Source organism: Agelaius phoeniceus, chromosome 18 (assembly GCF_051311805.1).
Source record: "Agelaius phoeniceus isolate bAgePho1 chromosome 18, bAgePho1.hap1, whole genome shotgun sequence".
Lineage (NCBI taxonomy): Eukaryota > Metazoa > Chordata > Aves > Passeriformes > Icteridae > Agelaius > Agelaius phoeniceus.
The window spans coordinates 2,485,889-2,506,951 of NC_135282.1; the positions used below are offsets into that span (position 1 = coordinate 2,485,889).

At 44.9% G+C, this 21,063-nt stretch overlaps 1 protein-coding gene across 4 annotated transcripts in view; it reads left to right on the plus strand.

Annotated features, from left to right (window-relative positions):
- PITPNM2 (phosphatidylinositol transfer protein membrane associated 2) overlaps nt 1-21,063 on the plus strand; it is a 126,117-nt gene that overhangs the window by 13,187 nt on the left and 91,867 nt on the right. For all 4 annotated transcript variants that reach the window (XM_077187673.1, XM_054646029.2, XM_077187674.1 and 1 more), the window contains exon 2: nt 1,733-1,832. The gene's annotated coding sequence lies outside the window, so the exon portion shown is untranslated. The remainder of the gene's footprint in view (nt 1-1,732; nt 1,833-21,063) is intronic.

The window sequence follows — 21,063 nt, forward strand, 5'->3', positions numbered from 1 at the left end:
GCCACTCAGCCTGGGAAAGCAGAAGTGCCATTTGGGCTCTCTGTGCCTCAGCTGTGAATCAGCAAATGACGTTAATAAGCATTTGTGGACTAAATATATTTTTAAGCTGTCTGGCTGCTTGCTCCTGGTGAGATTTCTGAGATTAATGGTCTGAAATGTTACTCACATTTGCTCTTCCTCCAGGATGAATCTGACCTGTGCAAGCACTATTATATTTTTTAAATTGCTGTGCAAGAAGTTACAAGAGTGAAGATCAGTTCCTGTTTTTTTTTTTAAGCTGTTGGCAAGACATAATTTTATGTTAACTGAAGCAGTGCTTGCAGCTAAAGGTATTGATGTTTTTTCCAAACATTTCAGTTCCTGTAGGGAAGGAAACAGAGTGTATTGATGTTTTATTTATTTTTTGTGTAACACTTTGGTAGCAGGTGCTGGTGTTGAGGCTTGGATCCGAGTCCCAGTCAAGGAGATGTGCTTTTATTTGTGTGGTTGTGGACCAAGATCTGCATATTCTGGTGCAAAACACAGCCCCTGCTGCTGGGAGAGAGAATGGGGAAGGACAACTGTGCCCTTTGTGACCTGAAGGGGAAAGGGAGAATGGGAGTTCAGTGAGATGGAGGCAGTTTTAATGTAAGCATGTGGGAACAACAACATTCCCTGCTCCATCCCCCTGTTAGACCAGTGCTGGGAGAGCCCTGGCTCTGCTCTGGCTGCTGCTTGGAGGACAGAGAAACAAAACATTAAAGAGGACCTAAAGGAACCTGGATGTACCTGGGGAGATCATCAGTAGAGAGGACAGTGAAGAGCACATGTGTGTGCCCCAAAGTGCAACCCAGCTGCTTTAAAAGCAGCATTAAAACCAGATTTAAAAAAACCCCAGCTTTAAAACCAGTTTGCAGTGGTTGGAGGTAAAGATGAAACTGCCCAAAGGAATCTCTTGGAGAGGCAGAGGGGCTGCTTGGAATGTCGAGCAAAGCAGTCACTTGCTCTGCAGGCAGCGTTACAGGCTCCTTCTGCCCTCAGCCCTCCTGACAAAAATCAGCCTTGGGGGGGAGAGGTGGCTGCAATAGGAGTGAAAATGGGGTAAAATGAGTGAAAATGGGGTGCCTGGGCTTTCCTCACCTGGGTTTGCCCTCCTGGGTGCTGCTGGTTCACCAGCCCTGCCTTTGTTCCCTGTGGGAGCTGCTGGCTCCTTGCTCCTCCAGTGGTGGAAGGATTTGTGGGATTACAGGGGCAGCTCCAGCTCTGCTTCCACCCTCAAACATGGGATCCTGCCCAGACTCTGGGGGCTCCCTGAAGGATCTGTGATGTGCTGGCTTTGTCTGTGGTGTCTCCTCCATGGAGGAGCTCCAAGCTCAGAAGGGAGAAGCTTTGAGGAGAAGTGTTGTGCAGAGGGAGCACGTGAGAGTGGTCAGTGCAACCTGTGTGTTTTTTCATCTCTCTTTTTTATCCTTCTTAATTTCCATGAGTTAGAGATGACGATGACTCATGGTTTGGAACACACTTGAAATCCCTGAGGTGCTCATTGCCGCCTACTATCACGTATTGAATTTCTGACATACCGGAGGGATGTCTGCAGAGAAACTCTGATGTGCAATTATAAAATGTTGTAGCTTTATGTTGTTTGCATAGGAGCCATTAGCATGGTGTAACTGGAAAAATAATGCAGCTTTATTCTTGCTCTTGATTTCCCATGGGCATGGCAGTTCAGCAACTGTGTTCTGTCTTTTTCTAGGATGTTGACACATGTGGACCAACAGTGACATCCTTTTTCAGCAATGCTGTTTTTGCTCCCTCCTGCACTCAGAAGCATCTAGAAAGATTTTTTGCAGAAGGTAGGTTCTGACATTTCAGCTGGATAGCTGTTCTTTTTCTTCTGGGTTAGAAAAAACCATTTAGATGTTACTGGGGAGAATGGTGATTTATCTGAGGGATACTAACTTGCTGTTGGTGAGAGGAGATTAACCTTAGCTTGGGTTCCACTTTAATAAATGCTTGGGGAAAACGTGCTGAAATGGAGGCTGGAGAATGGCTTCAGGAACTCTTTGAGAAGGGCTTGGCAGTCACAGGACATGGTTGGCTTAAATTGCATAGATGTGTGCATTGGTAATAAACTTCTTTTGAAAGAAAGCTCACACTCCTTGCCTTTTTCTGTTTAGTCAGCATCCTGCTTAGAATATTTCAAATAAATAAATTAAAAGGGAAAATGGCTGCACAGGATGTGCAATTAATATAATTTTTAATTTAAATCTTAGGTGTGTTTTTTTCTCAAAGAAAAAAAATCTTAACCTTGTTGTTTTTATTTGTATTGAAATAAAAAATAGTACAGCCTCATTTACTGCCATCAAATTGTAGTTTCTACCTTTCTTTGTCCTCTGAACTTTGAATTTGTTTTGCATTGCCAATAGGATTGAGGTGCAGAACTTCCTAATAAACAGTGTGGAAGGGGAAGCAGTTACCCGTGGTGGCTTTTAACCAGGCAAAGTGAAGAGATTGTTTGTTTTTTATGAATGTGTGTACCTGCTACTCCCTTATGCTGTCACCTTTGCAGTGTTGCTCGGGGGTTCACTGTGTGTGTCCAGCTCCATCCAAACCTCTTTTGTCAATTCTAGAAATGTATCTCACAGTGTGAGCTCTCACTACAAAATTAGTGGCTGGAGCTTTTTGGTAGACAGGGTGTCAGCCTTTAGCCTGACTGCACAGTTCTGCATCATCTTATTTTCCTCCAGTACATTGCTCAGCACTTAAGTGGTTTTTTTTCCTTTATCAGAAATGGTCTCTTTGACTCCACCAAATGTTTCTTTGGGGTGATAGTAAAACTTAACAATAGTCAGGTTTTGCTTCAAGAGCAATGAATTGCTGAGAAGAAGAGAAGGAATAAATGAGTTTGGATCTGAGACTGTTCACTTACCAGACTGAAATACGTTTTCAGTCTCTCTGGGTTTATAGCTCAGGGTCACAGCAGTTACACTGAGATTGCAGTGACACCAGCCCTGTATGAACATGCAATATCTTTATCAGAAATTGTGGAAAACGAGGGGTGATTTGAATACCTTAATTGTCTCCTGTCAGGAAATTGGCTCCCAGTGAATTCATTGCCATTCTCCAGGTTGATTTCCTTCCTGAAGCCTCTCTTTGGGATTAGCAGAGCCCAGTGCCAGGCTGGGTAGGCTGCTCCAGTGCTGTCTTGTCCCCCTGTGGAATACCTGATTTCCTCAGGAGAGAGCCCAGCAGCTCCTGCCTGCCCACTGCAGTTCCAAAGGAGCTGTGGCCAGGTCTCTCTGGGATCAAAAGCTGCCAGCAGCAGCTTGAACAGAGGAGTTTATGCTCAGAGAGGCATTAATTGCCATGTGAGTTTGTGCTGCTGTGCTGAGGGGGAACATCTGTATCCCGAGAGCTTTGCCTCCTGTTTTAGGTCACACACTCCCCCACAGGCTCTTGCAGAGGGAGCGTTTTTCTCTGAATTAACCATAACAGCAGAGAAGAAATGCAATCCTTGGCAGAGCTTAGGGTTTGCTTAGCCCCAGGGCTGAGGCTTCATTCATTTCGCTTTCCTGGAGGATTTTACAGGGCTGATGAGGTGCCCAAGTGGTCATTAATTCTCTGGGTAGGTGAGGGGAAATGGCCTCCAGAATGGTGTTCACAGGAAAATGAATCCCTGCTCTTGCGTCACCAGAGAGGAGCAACGTCTGTGAGCTGGCAGGTAGGGAGTGTAGGGGGAGAAATGGGTTTTAAACCTTGTCAGGGAATGCAGTGCTCATGGAGAGAAAAAGCTGAACCACCATGTCCAGGAAAATGCTGTAGGCACTGGGTAATTTCCCTTTGTTTCTCCAGACCTGAAGGCTTTCAATCCAAACTGCTGGAAAGAATGGAAATTCTGGGAGAATGCTCCTCTGCAAGTCATCCTTGGGAGTATTTTGCATAGAACTATTTCAAAATCTAGGGAAGTGTCCTGAATCCCTGCTGTGAGCAGAGCCCGGGGGAGGCATGTGCAGCCTGAGCTGTGTGTGCCGCTGATGCTGGGGGCTGTGGGGCCTGGCAGGCAGCCAGGGGGATGCAGTGTCAGGAGGAGATGGAGGGTGTTGATATAGGATGGGGAGGGACCTGCTGCTCTGTCCCTCAGCAGCCTCACTTCCAGCTCTCCTGGGCACTGTGCTGCCTTTTTGTGCTCCCACTGCTCCTGCAGCTGCAGCAGCCTGGATGGGATGAGTGTTTTCTGTCTGGAAGAAGAGGCAGAGGCTGACATTGGGCAGGAGGATAAGAAGAGGGGAAGGAAGGTAGATGAGGTTGAATCCAAGGGTGCCTGAGATGTGAGGCAGGCTGGGGACAGGGGACTTGTGCCCTGGGGAAGTGGTGTCCCCTCTAAGCAATTTGCAATGCCACTGAAGGAATGTGTTGTGTCCTCTCAAAAGGAAGCACAGCTTTGGTTTGCAGTCGCCTCCTTCTGCTGTCCTTCCAGCACTCGCTGCCCTGCCTGCAGCACCTGTCCCTGTGCCTGTGCCATGCTGGGCTGTGATTTTCCACCCCTGGCTGGGTGATGTGACCAGCTTTTCTCATTCCAGAGACTTATGTCCTTTTATATGGACACACATTGGGCCTGAACCTTACTTTTTCTGCACCTTGTACTTACCAGGGAACTTAGTGTGGGACCCATGACATGAGAATTGAACCCCTTGATAGGGGTGAGTTTGTGGGAACCAACTAAATGCAGAGAAATCTGTCTTCATGTTGGATCCTTCATCAACTGAAATGAAAAACTCACTGTGAAGAGTTAGATCAAGGGGATAACACTCCAGGGAGCTGGGTGATGGCTGCTTTTGTCTGGCAAGGAGAGGAGCCCTGTTTGGCAGCATAATGGAGCAGCAGAATTGTGACATTTCCCTGTCTCAGTGTGTAAAGGTTGACTTGTTACTGTGCCAGGCAGGGAGAAGGGGGAGCTGCTGAGAGGTGAGGAAAGGAGAATGGGATCTTGTTAAGATGGGAGAGAGTTACAGGGAAACCCATTTAGACCTGCCAGGACACAGATGTTTGGAAAGGTGCAGGAGGATCCCTTTTCAAAAAGAAGGGATCCATAGAGTCTCCTGTATAATCTGGCACTATGAAATTTCTCATGGAAACAGAGGTGAGTTTTTCTTTGGTGGTTTTCCTCCTTTTACAGTAGAGACACAAGGAACTGTTTGGACATCTTTAACGGAGAGGAAAGGGCCGTGATGCTGCTGTGGTTGTAACCACAAACTAACTGACAGTTTCCTGCTGCAAGTGACTTTCTATAGATCTAAACCTCCTTCATTTGTGTTTGTTTTTCTCTGCTGTTTAAATATCTGAGGGAGATTCTGTTGCTGCTAGGCTTCTCTTTTTTGACAAAGTCTTTGTTATAATTTTGGAGGATGGTGGCATGAAGAGAGATCATTACAGCACTGATACAAACTCAGGTGGAGTCCAGGAAGTTTCTGTGTTTTACAGTCTGGTTTAATGTAAAAGTGCAGAAGTAACACCATTGAATCAGACTGGTTTTGCAGTTACATTTGCATGTACAAAGCTCTGTTTATTTCTGAGGAGAAAAGTTGTCATCATGTGAACCTGCCTGTGTGGCTGAGATGCTTCATGCAATATTTCCATGGTATCATTACTGGCTTCTAATTCTCCTGCCTCCTTCCCACCCTCTCCCCTGTGATGTGTTGAATATCACAGCTGCAGAAATGAGGGCACGTTTTTTCCCTGCTGTTCCCATTCCAGCTGGAAAACTTGGACAGAACCTTCCCTTGTGGTTTGTGATACTGTAAATAAAGGCTTGGGAGGTCACACGTTCTCCATCTCAAGTTATTTTGATTCCAGAGCTGGAATGGGAGAGGAGGAGGGAGGAGAGGAATAAAAATAAAAACAAAAACAAAACCTCAAACTGTTGTAGCTTATTGTGGGAAAAAGAGCTCATTAATGCAAAGGGGAAGCAATTGGAGAAAAGGCCTTTGCAGAGAGGACTTAGTCTGAGACTGAAGCTGAGACTTGGATAATTAGGGTCAAAGATTTCAAAGGAAACTTCTATAAAGCTTTGAAATAAAAGTTATCTACAAAGCAGAGGCCCTGAACACCAGCTCCTGTGATCTGGGGCTGTTGCTGGGCACTTGCTCTCTGCCTTCAAAGGTGCATCAGCCTGACTCTCTATAGGTGTGTGGGTGAGTAATTTTACCTGTGGCCCTCTGAAATGGTTCCTCGTACTCTGAAATGTCAGTGAAGTGGGCTCTGAGTGTGGGGTTGAAGTTGTGGTTGTCGGTCTCAGTGGCTGCGGTCGGCTGAGCTGGGGTTGTGTTTGCAGCCTGGGCAGTACCCGTGCACTGGGGTGTGGGGGGTAGAAAACCTGTTTGCACATTTTATCAGCATCAGTGGTGCACTTCAGCCTTCTGAAAACCCCACAGAATCGTGGCTGGTGCTGCTGCTGTTCACAGCTGGAGTCCCACCTCTGCAGGCTTGGGCTCCTCAGCTGTGTCCCTTCTCATGTGGGTGTTTGAGGCCGTTGGTACTCACAGCCAACATTGCTTAGGCTTAACCTTATCGTGTTTTTCTCTTTTGGTATTTATATAATCGTGTTTTGGACTGAGTAAGAAATGAGCTCAGGGCAAGGTCCACTGGGCTTTACTACTTGGTGGTGATAGGCTGGGTGTGATGGATGTTGGTTCAGAGAGGAGACACCAACACTTACTGGCAACTGTGTCACTCACTTTAGTGGAGTTCTGAGGAGACCTTTTCCTGGTAATGATTTCTCTGTTGGCTTTTTTATCAAAACAGGATACAAAATGTGAATATAATTTGTCACTGCAGAACTCACATTGTACCTTGACACTACAGAGGTATTTCTTTTTCCATAAGCTGTTATATTTATAATGTACAGCAGGAACAAAAGAGGAACGTTCCACATCTAGATGTTAATCTCTGCACCAGGTAGTCTTTTGATTCAATAACTTTTCTTCCTTGATCTTCTTTTCCCGTTTTTTTTTCTTTAATAGGCATAGGACATATGGACATAAAAAATAATGGCCCAATTTCACCCCTGCTGTAGCTCATTGACGTCATTAAAGCTACAGCAGGGATGACTTGGCCCAGATTCTTTAAAAATAAGGCCTGATGAACAACCTCTCCTGGAAAAGCTCTGTGGAGAAGGTTGTCCTGAGCAGAGCACAGAGCAGATGTGATGCAACTCACCCTGACATTGGATACCATTCCCCTTGATGCTGTTCCAGTGAGATTCTGGGCCCTTCCTGGAGGGGACAGAAGGCTGCAGATGTGTTCCAGATGTGCTTTTACCATGTCATAACAGTGTGATGGAAAGGGGCAATAAAAAGGGAGAAGGGCACTTAAGCAGAGGCAGCTCTGGGTGGAAACCTCACTTGCTTGGAAGCTGTTTGTGCCTGAGGACTGTGCTTGGCACATGGTGAGGCAGAGATGGAAATGTCGAGTTATCTGTGAAAAACTGTTGCCCTAAGCAGGTTTTTAGGAAGATGGTTTAAGTGTGCTTTGCATTTTTGTACTTTTTCCTCGCATCCTCTGCAATGTCTGGGTATTGCCACACAAGGATCAGCCCCCTGAGTGTGGCATACAGGAGCACTGCAAGGTTCAGTGTCTCAGGGGAGGTCTAAGGTAGGTGCAGCTGCTTTCTCAGGGCATATTTCCTTCCTTAGAACTGGGCATAGAAATAGAAATTCCAAGTAATGTAGATCAAAAAAGGCAACATGGATCATGGTGAAAATAGTAGATATTAACTGTGGAGTCTGAATTAAGCAGAAAAATGTGCTTTCAGATCTGAACACACTGGAAACAGAAAGGTGAAAATGTGAAAGGTTCTCAAGAGCTGTTGACTACTTTCTGTTTACTGAAATAGTGGTGGCAGTTCATAGATGGTGACTCCGAAAATCTTCACACTAATGTACAAAGTGAGTGTTTTACTCACTGTTATTTATAACTGCAGGGAGAAACACTTCAGAGAGCAGTCAGAGCCCCAGAGCTGTATCTGAGGTGGGTGAATGTCTGATCACTTTTTGTACAGCCAGTATTCATTGCCCAGGGTATCTTTAATTTAACTGAATCCTTGGTGGTTAAAGCTGTGCCTGGCCAAGCCAGGTTCTCTTGCAGTGAGTCCAAGAAATCAGATAGTTCTTTTTCTGATGCCAGACTCTTCTGGTCCATTGACTATAACTGCAAGAACACATAGTTCCCAAGGAGGAAAATGCTTACTGTGTTTTTGGTGACAGCTGAAGCTAACTTGGGGGAGGGCAAGATGGAGCAAATGGCACTTGTCTGCTTATGAGAGCATGTTCGTTTTAGGGGAATTTGAGTTGGAAAGTTTTTTGCAGTGAAAAGCCAGAATAGTGTCAAAGTGACATTGACTAGTATAAATAGTGAAGGGAGAATTAAATCTTTAGAATATATTCAGTCCTTTGATTAGTCATCCAAAACTCTGCTGGTAAGACAGTGAAAGAAATCTGGGCTTAACCTGATAAATGTTCTTCTAATGGTGGAACAAGTCAGAAAACCCAAGAATTTAATTCATGATATCCAGAGAGGTCATGAAGCAGCTGGCAGCAGACTGCTAAGGAAGAGTATTAATCCTAGAGGAAACAGGGGGAAAAGGTAACTGAAAACTCTGCAGCCTTAGGACTTTTGGAAGTAAAAGATATTTCTTGTAATGCAGATAAAGGTGATTAGCTTACTTTATTGCATAGAATACACCTTTGTCTGATTAACTATCTTGCTTTGAAGTTCTCTTTCCTTGTATTGTCTTCATCCATTTCAAGCTCCCCTGTGTCATTGTGGGTTGACCTGTTTAGGATCTAACCCTGCTTTTACTGAGGTTAAAAACAAAATTTGGTGGGTGTGAAAAGAACCTGTCCTGGGATTTGAAATGAACCCCCAGCATCTCTCTCTAACCAGACTGATGAGCAGCATTGATTGAGTATTTATGCCAGTTCCAATAAAACCTTGATGATTGCAGAGAAGGGTTGAAGAGAGGATTCTACCTGAGTAAAAGAATGTATGAAAATTTTAAATTGCATATCTTTGTGACTGACCTATAGCAGTTAATTTTCCAGAGCCAGGACTACATGGTGATCAGTTTTAGCAGAGTAGGGAAATGATTAATTTCTGGGGTATACAGAGATCTTTCTTAATAATCAGAAGCATGTCATCTGGTTGAAAATACAGTTTTTCAGGAAGGAGGGGAGCTGTAAATGGGCAGCAGTTCATTGTTATGGATGCAGCCAGAGCAGAGGCATCCTTGTGACCCCAGCCCAGCTCCCTGTGGCTCTCAGGCAGTGCTGGGAAGTGATGAGCTACGGCCAAGTCTGGCTCCTCTGGAGCTCAGCGCGTGGATGTCACGCTGCACACGCTCCCCAGGCTGCAGGAGGTTATCAGGGAGATAACCTGGCTGAACCCCAGCCACTTGTGATGGTATCTCAGCCTCACAGCCTCCAGTGGGAACTCCAGGAAATTCCAGTTCCTACTGAGGCAGTGTTGTGTGTGTTAATCCTGTGCAGGGGCTGTGAGGGGAGAGGAGGATTCACCAGCCCATGCTCTGACAGACCCATGTCCCTGGTTTGTTTATGAAGAGTTACGAGTTGAAATCAAGATGCAGATCAGGAGTGCTCTGAGTACCTAAAGAAAATCCTTTGCCTGTGGTTCCTGCATCATCCCAGCAGTTTATTAAAAAAATAGAAAGAAAAAGAGGGGGAGGCAAATACCATCTGTATTTATTCAGATTAAAAAGGAGTGTGGGGATGGAGCTGTAGGGCAAAGGGGAACTGTTCAGTGCTGAAGCAGAACTTTCAATTTATTTGATGGGAAATTTTAATCTATTCTGGATGATTTAGCTGTTAAGCTCTAACTCACTTCAGCTCATCACCTGCTAAGTGCTTTGGTTCCACTGGGTACTCTCAAGTCCTCTGGAGGCCCATGAGGTTCAGCTCTATTCCTAAGAGCTCACAGAGGGTAGGAAAGAGTGAGGTAAAGGAAACTTTTTAAAAACACTGTTTGTGTTTATAAAAGAACAAAGAAAATAACCTTGAAATTAATTTGAGCTATCCCCTTGATCAATGACTCTACATTGTCCACTAATTCTTTTGTATATATAGCTAGAATACAGCCTACCAATAAAAGTTCTCTTCGTTTCTTACTATTTTGAGGTTTATTTTGATGGATTATGTTTCTAGGTAACAGTTGAAGGTTATTTCTGGGAAATGCTGCCAGAATGTTTATTAACATGTGACTAGACCCAGGTAGAGTCCCTTGAGAAAATCTGGCTCTTCTGTGCACTCTCAGCAAGGGGCAGTGACTGTGCTGAAGGGTGAGAGTCCTCTCCGTTCCCTGCCCACGCCAGGCCTGGAAATAACTCTGTCAATAGTAGAAATGTCACAGCAGGAATGACTCGCTGGATGTGCCCAATTCCCTTTATCTAAACGAGCTGGGATCCTGGATTTAATGTGCTGTTTCATAGTTAAGATAAGAGTCACATGAATTAGATTATTGTTGGGGAAAAAAATAGAGGGGTTCTGATATAAATACTTCTGTGGGAAGTTTGGAGAGCATTAGCAAGTCTTTTTACTTTTATGAACAGCAGTGGTCAAAGCAGTTTCCTGCTAGAGATGCTTTCCACATGATAGGAACTCTAGTCATTAAAAAAGCATGAATTGGATTAACAAGTGTAGGGTTATTTTAATTTGCCTTTGAGTCTTCAGATGTCAGTGAAGCTTTAATCAGCAGTTGTGCCAGTGAGGAGCCACCTCGTGAAATGGAAAGGGAGGATGTGGGCAGAGATGCTCCTGGCTGAGTGGTTCAGGGAGGGTCCTGCCCAGCAGCTTCTCAGTTCTCCAGGATGTCATGAGCCCTCATGACCCTTTTGTGGCCTTGTCAGCAGCATCCAGAGGTGTCCCTGTGGTTTGTGGAGCTGAGGACAGGTTCAGCAGAGGGGTACTCGTGTGGACAGTGGGGTGGGTTCTCAAGAGCACTCCTGCCTCAGTGTGAGACTCCTGAGGGTAAGAACATGTGGCAGAGGTAGTACAAATCTTGTGACATTGGCAGCTGGCTGTCTCCTGGGCATTTGTCTGATGCCTTTCTTTCAGGTGGACTTCAAAATACTATTTCTTCTTCCTTCTGGGAGCTTTCTCTGCATGTGAAACAAACTCCTGGAGCCCTTTGTCTTTAATTTCACATCACCCTTATGGCCCATGGTGCCCATTGCTTTGAGCACCCATCTGTGTTCCCTGGGGTTCAGTGGGAGATACAGCTCAAATTCTTCTTTCTGTGTGTGCTTAATAAGCAAAACATCATCTGTGTTGTTTCAGAGGCAGTGATGAGCAGTTCTCTCCCTCCCTGTGTTCTCAGGGCACGGATGCTCAGCTTTGGCCCAGTACCAGGGATTTTGTCATGAGGAGGCACCGAGGGTGTCCCTTCTCAAGGCCATGGTGGCTACAGCAGTGCTGAGCTTCTGCTAACCCTGAGGGGAGGGACTGTCCCAGCACTGTGGCTTTGCTGGGGCATTCTTAATGCTCATGTCTGAGTGGATGGCTGTGTTCTGCAGGTCATGATCAGGGAAAAGCCATATTCCCTGGGCAGGGTGGCAGGAAGTGCAGTAGGGGGGGCAGCAGGAAGCAGTTTTGTGATCCTGAGCTCCTGTTGGTAGAAAACTTGTGCTTGTTCTTATTTCTGCTCTGGCTCTGTGCTCTTGGCAAAGCTTGTGTTTAATTTTGTGAGATGTTCAGGGCAGCACCTGCCATCTCTCTAGACAGCTGCACTCACTCCTCTTATCACCATGGCTGTTCACTGGTGATAAAGTAGAAGCAGAAAAAGAACCAGGATCCTGATACTTGGGAACAGGGCAACACTTTTATTTGAATTGTCTCTTGTAGCAGAGAGAGTCCAGGCACTGTGGGGATCTGTTTCCTTGAAGACCTGAAAAATACACTTTTATTGACTACTCAAACTTTGAAATCATGATGGGACAAAGTAGCGAAACCATTGGAAAGGTTCTTTCCCCACACCTTACTGCTGTCTTTATAGCTGCCTCTTATGAATCAAAATACCCCCAGTGCCATTCCCTTTTAATATAAGCTTGTCTCTACTGCAAATAAATACATTAATTTAATATCCCCGTTGCCTGAAATCAAGTGGCTCCAGTGCTGCTAAACTCGTGTTGCTGGTAGCTCAGGGGGATATTCTGCCCAGCTGTGCTGTGACCATCTGACATTGGCCTTCCTTTTGCACAAGGGCAGGATCTGGTAACTCACAGTACCAACCTTTCATAATCCTCCCTGCCGTGCTGATTTAAGGGAAAGTGTCAATTCTCCATCTCCTTCCACCCATGCCATCACACACATCCTGACTGTTCCACTTGCCAGCTTTCCTGGCCTGTGGAATCTGCCTCTTTCCTTATCAGTGCCTGGCATCAAAGTGCAGCCTGGGGGAGTGCAGGGTGCCTGCTGCTTTTGCTGAGGTGTTCCCTGGGCTATTCCCAGTCACCCCTGAGCTCTGGGGTGCTGCTTCCTGATGTCAAAGCAGAGGAGGAACTCTGGCCAGGGGCTAAACTGCATCAAGCTTTCAGAGATTAAGCTGATTGCAGATCTCTCCTAAATCAATCTTTCTGTGTTAATAAATAAATGCCTGCAATAGTTGCATTATTAAAGTTCATGGAAGCTTTCAGAAAGAAAAATTTCCTGAATAAGCCATTTCTGCAGTCTCAGCTGGCTTTTAAAGACTGGTGTCATTAATTGAATTTTGGCTTTTCCTCTGGAATGGAGACTGTGCTTTTTGCTTAAGCATATGGTTGATGTACGATGTACGTGAAAGAGAACAGGAGATAAAGTCTTCAGAGCCACTTGCTTGGCTTCTTTGGCCATCAGGTTACTGGCAAGAGTGGGCAGCCTTTCAGTGGGGCTGCCTTATACTTGGGGCTTTGAGGTGTGAGGCTTTCCCCACTGAAGCCCATGTCATGGTTGTTAGTTGGCTGTAGAGACCTGGCTGCTGTCTGCTGCTGACTCATTCTTCCTGCAGAATTTCTCTTAAAACCACAAAACGTGGTCTATATATTACAAGTAACCAGAGTCTTCTTTCTACAGGGAATGATACTTGTTGGAAATCTATCTTGACTAATTCAGAGCATCACAAATGTAATAATTAAGTGCTCCTTAATTTCCATACTCATTTGGTGGGGAGATAATAGCTTCTTTTTTAAAACTGGGCTTTGCCTTTTGAAAATACTCTGACCAGTGTTACAAAGAAACCATATTATAGCCCACCCTTAATAGCCACTGATTAGAGGGTCCTTTGTGAAGTGTTGTCTGTTTCTGACATAAATTAATTAATATGGAACCAGCAAAATTCCTATGGAAACAAAACAGAAGTAAATTTAATACCAGATGAATGTGTGTTTTGGGCTATGAAAGTGACAATGAAACTCATTTCTTAACAGGACCACTAGAAAAACAAACAAATCTACAGAGATGAGGTTGTAAGCCTCAGCTAGAAATGTATGTTTGTGGATATAATTAAAGTTCAGTTAATAATGTATTGTCCTCAGTCTTGGCAGGGAGCTCTACTTGGGCTGTGGCTACACATCCAAAGCATTTTTACCAGATTAACTTCCCCGTGCAGCCTGGTCAGGAGCTCTCAAGGCACTTGCAGCTCTCCAGTGGCTGCTCCGCATCTCTGCTCCTCTCTCAGCTCTGAGAGCAGGCCTTTCCTGGGGCCCTGGGTGGCTGCCACTGTCACTGTCCCTCACCTGCTCTGGGGGAGGCTGGAGAGACTCAGCAGCAGCCTGAGGAAGGGTGCAGTGTGTGAGGGTGATGCTTCCTGATTCACTTTTTGCATTGCAAATCCTGTTTCGTAAGTAAGCCGCTTCCACCGATACCTTAAACGATTTATTGTCTCTCAGGGCTTTTCTTCACCTGGAAAAAACCAAAATATCATCAGTGTCTTTGAAACCTCTGTGCTGAGCATTATATGATTAAGTTGTACTTTTGAAGTGACGGGTTTGGGCATATAATTTTCATGACCATCTTTGCTTTCAGGGGTCATAAATACTGGTTCCAGCTGTAATGAAGTGCTGTACTACTTACTATGTTCTTATCATTGTGTGTGTCTTTTTGTTTAAATTACTAAATCACAGTGGCAATGGCCATAATAATGTGGTTGTTTTATGTCTTGGAACAGGGAAAAATAATTTTATTTAGTTGGAATAATGTAATTGTAACGTGCCTCTGGGTTAGAGTTAAAGGGGGAGGTGGTGCAGGTGGCTGGCAAGGCAGGGCTGTTCCCTGGATGATTTTCTGCAGCAAATTCCACAGCCGTGGAGTGGCAGCACATTTGTTTTTAATGGAACAACTTGTGAGCAAACACTGGGATGTTTATGATGACAAGGAAAGCACTAGAAAAATAGAGGCTATAAAATCCCACTGGTTAAGGGCAGCACATGGATAATTGGCTCAGTCAGGTGCATCTCGGGGAAGGGGATGTGGATCTGAGATCTGGTCTAAGCCATTACTGGCAAAACACTTGAGCCCTTTGCACCTCTGAAGGCTGTCTGTAGGGGAGGCAGCTCTGCCTGGGTGGTTTTGTGAGGAAAAGTGCCAGGGAAGGACTCGGAGATCCTCTGATGGAAACTGCTTTAGAGATAAGGTGTTTATTTCCCCTTTTGAAGAGAAAAGATGTGTGATGGTTTCTTGAATCAGGATGACTGCACCAATTCAGATCTAATTTGATAAATGAAGTATAAAGGCCCAGTGAATGACCTTCTGTAAAATACAAGAGTGCCTGAACTATTTGTTCTCTAAATCTTGCTTCTCATCTCTGTATTTCCTGCTCATGCTGTTCATTAGTCTCCTGTGCCCTGTTGTTTTGGGGGAGGTAATGGATAACTGAGTGGTGATGCTGAAAACAAAGCTCCTGTATAAATAACCTGCTTTTCTCAGCATAAATTCTTGTGGGTATGGGGCAAATACCCACACACTTGTTGTGTTTGTAGCTAGTCCCTGACACGTATCAGTGTTCCTTATGTATCCTCTTGAAGTCCAGTTGATTGTGGCATCTCTTCCCCTGGTGAAAGCTTACACTGCTGTGGCTGCACACGGACTGTGGTTTATTTCCAAATGAATCATGAGGGTTTTACAAGCTGTAAAACTTCTCTGGAGAGCTTAAGGGTGTGACCAGCTTACAAGCGTGGGTGATTTTTTTTTTTCCTTTTTCTGAATATGTCCTCAGTATCTGCTTGATGTTTTAGGTTGCCAGCAGGATTTGTTTTTCCTTCACATGGGATGCAGCACAATCCCAGGCTTTTGTGGCTGCCTCAAAGCTTTGCTGGGACTCCTTTGGGGACTTGGTGTTGGGAGTGATAAAACTTCATTAGTGTAGGTTCCTCCAGCCAGTGTAAGCCTTTTATGAGCAATAAGCTTGTGCATTTGGAGAACAAAATTGCTGATTTATCTGGCTGGGCTTTGCTTAAGGTAAATGTGTCTTTTTGCCTTCCACAGCAGCTCTTTGGCCAGGCCTGGGGAGGCAGATTTGACCTGTCCAGCTTAGTCCAAACCACTTCTCTCCCGAGCTGTTTGTTCTCCTGTCATTCCGTGGGTGGTGGAAGAGCCCTGCAGAGGGGACTGTGGGTTGGCAGAGCTGGTTCCCTTGGGCTCATCCCTTCACCTGCTGGGCTTTTCTGGCAGGGGGTGCCAGCTGGGAGGTCTGGGATGTCTCTGCCACTGCCTGGACTGGGAATGTGTGAGCAGCTCTGGGGAGAGCTGGCACATCCACGCTTGGCTCTGGCATGTGTGCAGGGCTGGGGAAGTCTGGAAACCAAAGGGTGTTTGCAGTAGTTGGAGTTCTGGGTGGGGGCCTGTAGGAGCATTTTTTGCACGGTGCCCTGCAGGGCTCATCCCAGGTTCCTGCAGCTGGTCCCTCTGATTTGAGTCAGCCTTGGCTGCCCCAAAGAGAGACTTTCTCCAGAGCAGGGCACTGGCCAAGAAATCTGGAGCTGGCAGTGATAGGGAGCTGGCAGAGGACAAACCAAGCTGGTAGGAGCTGTCAGGAGCTCTGGGAAATAGAGGGGAATATTTTTTTTCCCTTTTTCGGGCATATGCCAAGGGTAGGTGGTTCAGAAGGGGAATACCTGGCACATTATGATGCCAACTTACCCAGCTGCCCTAACAGGATACTTTTGCCAGGAACCTTTGGACCTATTCTTCTTGGTGTAAACAAAATCAAATAAAATACTTGTTACTATAAATAAAATGAGTATGATTACCTGGAGTCTCTGGAGGCACCTCACACGGTCAGCATTTGTTCCTTTCTGCCTCTGCCAGCAATTACTGGAGAAAGAGGGAACCATCAGTGTGCACAGGCACCGGCCAGGCAGCATGGAGGCTCATAATAACTTTCTTCTATGATAAAGGAGATATTTTTATAGTCTGAATTTTTTATTTTACTTTCCCCCTAGTGGGAGAGAATTACTGGTGATGATAGTTGGTAGAGCAGCTCCTGTTGGGAAGCACTGAATGGAGGAAGGATTTATTGAAGGGAATGTGTTGCGAATTCCTTTATAATGAACATTTTTTCTTTCCCCTTTATTTAAAGAGGTTGTTTATAACTAAGAGACCATTAGCGCCCAGGAGGTAATTTTGCTGCAGCAGTACCTTATTGAATGAAAGCTTGGTAGTCTGTTTCTGGATGGAAGCCTTGGGAACAGCTCCTGTGTAATGCTGTACCTAAGCTTTTTTTTTTTTTTTTTCATTTCTCCTTTTTTCTACTTTAAATTGCGGTTGGTGCCGTTCCTTCCCATGCAGTTGAATGAACAGCTTTCTGAAGTACATGTCAGCATTTGAATTATGCTTTTCATTTACTGTAGCCAGTTCCAGGCCTCTCCTTTCACCCCCAGGGTTTCTAGAAGGTTTCTTGACAAATCTCACTTTTCACCCCCAGCAGCCCAGAGACAAAAACCCAGGAGCTCCTTTGTGTGCTGCTTGGCTGCTTTGCCTGGCTTGCTGATGCTGTTGGAGAAATTCTGAGATTTTTGCAAATGATACTAAAATTAGGGTGTGGCAGAGCCGTGCTCTGAAGAGTCCTGCTCAGGTTACTGCCCACAGCTCTGCCTCTGCTGAGGAGCAGTCAGAACTTATCAGTGTAAAACCTTCTACACCAAGGGAGTAAACAACGCAGATTAACTGGTGCGGGATGCTGAGCACTCAGCTTCCCTTGTTGTGTAAAGTGGGGTTTGTTACTTCTGGCTTGAATACTGACCTCATACCTATAATCCTATGTCTAAAGCACCTGCCAATCATTCCCCACTGTAGCAGTTAAGAGATAAGAGAGAGAAGTGTATGGCAAAGACTGAGGATCATTGCAAGAGCTGTGTTCCTGTTTGGTTTAAAATAATCTTTCATGTGATCAAAGAAAGGGTGATGTGTTCCTAATTATCTCCACTGTAAAATCTTTTGAGCTGTTGCTGCAGGATGTCTAATCCAGAAACCTCTTTTGGTGTTAAAAATGGTGAGGGAAGGTCATGTGTATTTTGCATCTTGCCCCTTTTACCCTCCCTTTAGTTAAAGCATTTGGGATGGAATACACTGAGCTACCCAGGTGCAGAGGATATTACAGATTTCCATATTGCAAGCCCTAATTTTAGCTTCTCTCTGCAGGGTTCATGCCAATATTCACCCACTTGCATTTGCACTTTGGGTAGCACTCATTACACAGTGTGAGCTTCGCACATGTGCCACTCCTCCCGCAGAGGGGATTTGTGTTCCTCAGCCAAACAGAGGGGTCTGCGTGGGGCAGGGGTGGGTGGGAGGCTGCTCACAGCTGGGGATGTGTCCCTGCAGAGCACCGGGCTCGCTGCAGCCTCTTGGAGCCAATGGGATGGCAGCAAGGGGAAAAGAGCTCTGTAATTCCCTTCTGCTCTTCAGTGAAGTGGAGAAATGGCTCTGCCTTGCACGTCGTGCACTTTGGCTGTGGAAGGACTCCCAGTCCAATTTGTCAAGGCAGAGACTTGACGTGAGTCCAAATGTACTTGACAATAGTCTCTGTGCTGTCAAAACCTCTCCTCCTCCTGTGATAAAAACACAGCTCCAAGAAACACTCCTCTCCTTCCTTCCTGTGGCTCTTAAGAAAGACTCTGCATCCCAGAGCTGCTCTGGGGAGGAAGTTTTTTCCTGGATTCAAAGCACTTACCCGTTTCCCATTAAAAAGATTTGACAGAGCAGTGCATTCAAAACAAGATAGCCACAGAGAATTTGGATTTATGCTTTCTTTAATTGGCCCACATAAGATTTTATTTACTGATAGTGTCCAAAGGGAGCTGTCGAAATATTGCAGAAAGAGTGAATGTGTCCATTGTGGTAATGTGCTTTTGATAAATGCATTATGGCATAGTTATGAAGTCAGGAAGAAGCCTTAATTACTGTTATGAAGCCATTAGAGTCTAAAGCAGCAATTTCAGCTCTTGTTGCTATTGTGTTTTATATTTCTTCATTGAAGACTTTTGCACAAAAAAGTGCTTGTTTTAGAAGGTAATTTATGCCTTTTATTTCCTTTGCCTTTTTAAAATGGTGCAGAAGTGACTGTGATAGCAGTGAGCTCCACAGATTCAGATAAATAAAAAAATCCCACAACCTTTGTGCAGAGCATGTACGGGGAATTCATGCAGGGAACTGATGCTATATGACCTGCTGATTGTTTTCTTCTGTTACCCATATGGCATAAGAAATTACTGAGCTGGATTCTCCCATGGTAAGAAAAAAAAAGGAGGGAGAGAGGGAAAGATTGGTCTCTAGGAATCTCATGCAAATATTCCTCTGGGGTGTGAGGGAAGGAGAAAGACAGGTCTTGGAAACTTCTTATTAATGAAAATTGCTTTGGGAGATCAGTCAGTGTTATAATAACCTGCAGATGGGGTCAACAAATTGTCTGTCCCTGGAAGCCTCTGTTTTCCACATCATCTGTTCCCCAGCACAGCCAGAATCTCACTTGGATCTCCCCTGACAGCCACCACAAAGCAAATTGTTTGGAGCTGACTCTTCTACCAAAAACGTTAGCAAAAAAAAAAAGAGCTTTGTTTTCAGATGTTTATGTTCTTTTAATGTTTTAAGTTATTCAGCAAAAGGCTGTTTAATGTTCACTCACCTGGTTTTGGTGCTTTGTACGTGTTCTTTGACTCTCGTGTAGCACATTATTTATAGCAGGTGTTAATTTAATGGTGTGAACTCTGTTGCCCTTCAGCACACAGCATCTTAATTTCAAAACCAAAACTGACCAACAGGGTTGTAAATCAAAGGTTAACAGGCATAGCAACATAAAGGCATTGTTTGCTTGCTTGTTATACTGACAGTGAGCTGCTTTCTTAAATGGAATATTTCTTTAGCAACAGGAAGGCTCAGTACAAGCTGTACTGTTATGAGAAAGGAGGAATGAGCGTTACTTAGTGTTTTCCCAAATCTGATTGTAAAAATAATTGCAGGTGCAGCACGGTAGGGCTGATGGTTTTTCCAGCAGCTGTGGGAAGCAGCTGTGGGTGCCTCCAGCCACTCCACGCCAGCCCTGAACTGGCTCTCACTTGGCCTCACTCTGGGCTCTGATTTTTGGCAGTTTCTTGGAATAGATTGCCCAAAGAAGCTGTGGCTGCCTCATCCCTGGAAGTCTCTGTGATTCTAGAGAGCAGTGAGGCTCTTTGTTCATGAGCTTTGGAAAGCAGCAGTTAAAGGAGCCCTTCCCAAGAGCAGGAATATCCTTAGTGCACCAAACCTCCCAAGGCAGGCCGGGTGGGGCCTCCACATCCAGCACTGTGGGGAGTCTTGGGTCATGTTCTTTGTGCTCAGTCTGGGATTCAGCCCCTTCAGCTGGCACTCAAACATGTCAGAGATACCCAGAATTTCTGCTCAGTATGTTGGACCAGTTTTTAACTTTCCCAAAGTTTATCTTTGCTGTTCAAGGTGGTTTGCGAGGGCTCTGCTCTTGAGCTGGTTTTCCAGCTTGATTCTGTTACAAATAATTAAAAAAAAACAAAACAGCAAAACCCCTCCCAAACTCACCCCCAGCCCCCTCTACCCCAACACTTGACTGTTCCAAGGCTGTGTGGTTTCCCTCTCCATGTGCTTTCAGCATGCTGAGCTGGGGAAGGAAGGTGCTGATGGTAAATATCACCACCTTGTTTCCAAAAGCTGTTGGGTAAGATCTCTCACTGCAGCATCTGAAGCATTACTGGAAATATTCAGAACTGTTACAACAACATATCTGCATAATTTTTCTTTTCCAAAAGTCATTCCCTTCCCTTAATTTTGGGTGGAAGACACTAATCAGAGAGATTCAGGTGTCAGCAAATGTTCCGAGCTCCTGAATCATGCAGCAGAGTGAATGCTGAAACATTCCCCTTCCCTTTGGATAGCAGCATTAATTCTCAGAGTGCACTGGTAGTGCTGCTGCAGTTATCATCATATCTGTGTATTTTCAAACTGAAGGTGCTTGCAGTTATGATGTTTGTCCTGATTGACTATTGTTAGAGGTGTTCTGGAATTTGGGTTGATTTCTTGAAGTCTGGCACATGGCATAAAAATTCTCTGTGTGCCTCATCTCTGGAGAGTGACAACACTACAGATTAAACCTAAGTATTACTACTCCCAAGGAGATAGGCTAAGTATTTTTTCCTCTCCAGGGTACTCTACGCTGTATAGCTCTACAATTAAAATGGATGTATCTTTACCTATTTAATCTAATACCTATTATTTCCTCTTTGTTTCAAATTTGAGTAATTTGGGGCAGTTCATGCTTCAGAGGTCTAATTTAAATGGATTTGTTCACAGCTGTAAGCTTGTAGATGTGTTAGGTAATGTGAAGCTCAACAGAAACACTGGAAGGGTCCAGAGAAATTTAACCAGATGATTCCTCTGCTCTCCAGGCATGGTTCTGTTGGGTTGTTATCATTCCAGTCAGCTTCACCAGCCTCCAGCACAGCCCTTCCACAACTGTGCATGTATTTATTTATTCAGAGCATCTGGTGTCAATGTCTAACTTGCAGCCTGGTGCTGTTTGACCATTTTGTAGTTTGTTAAA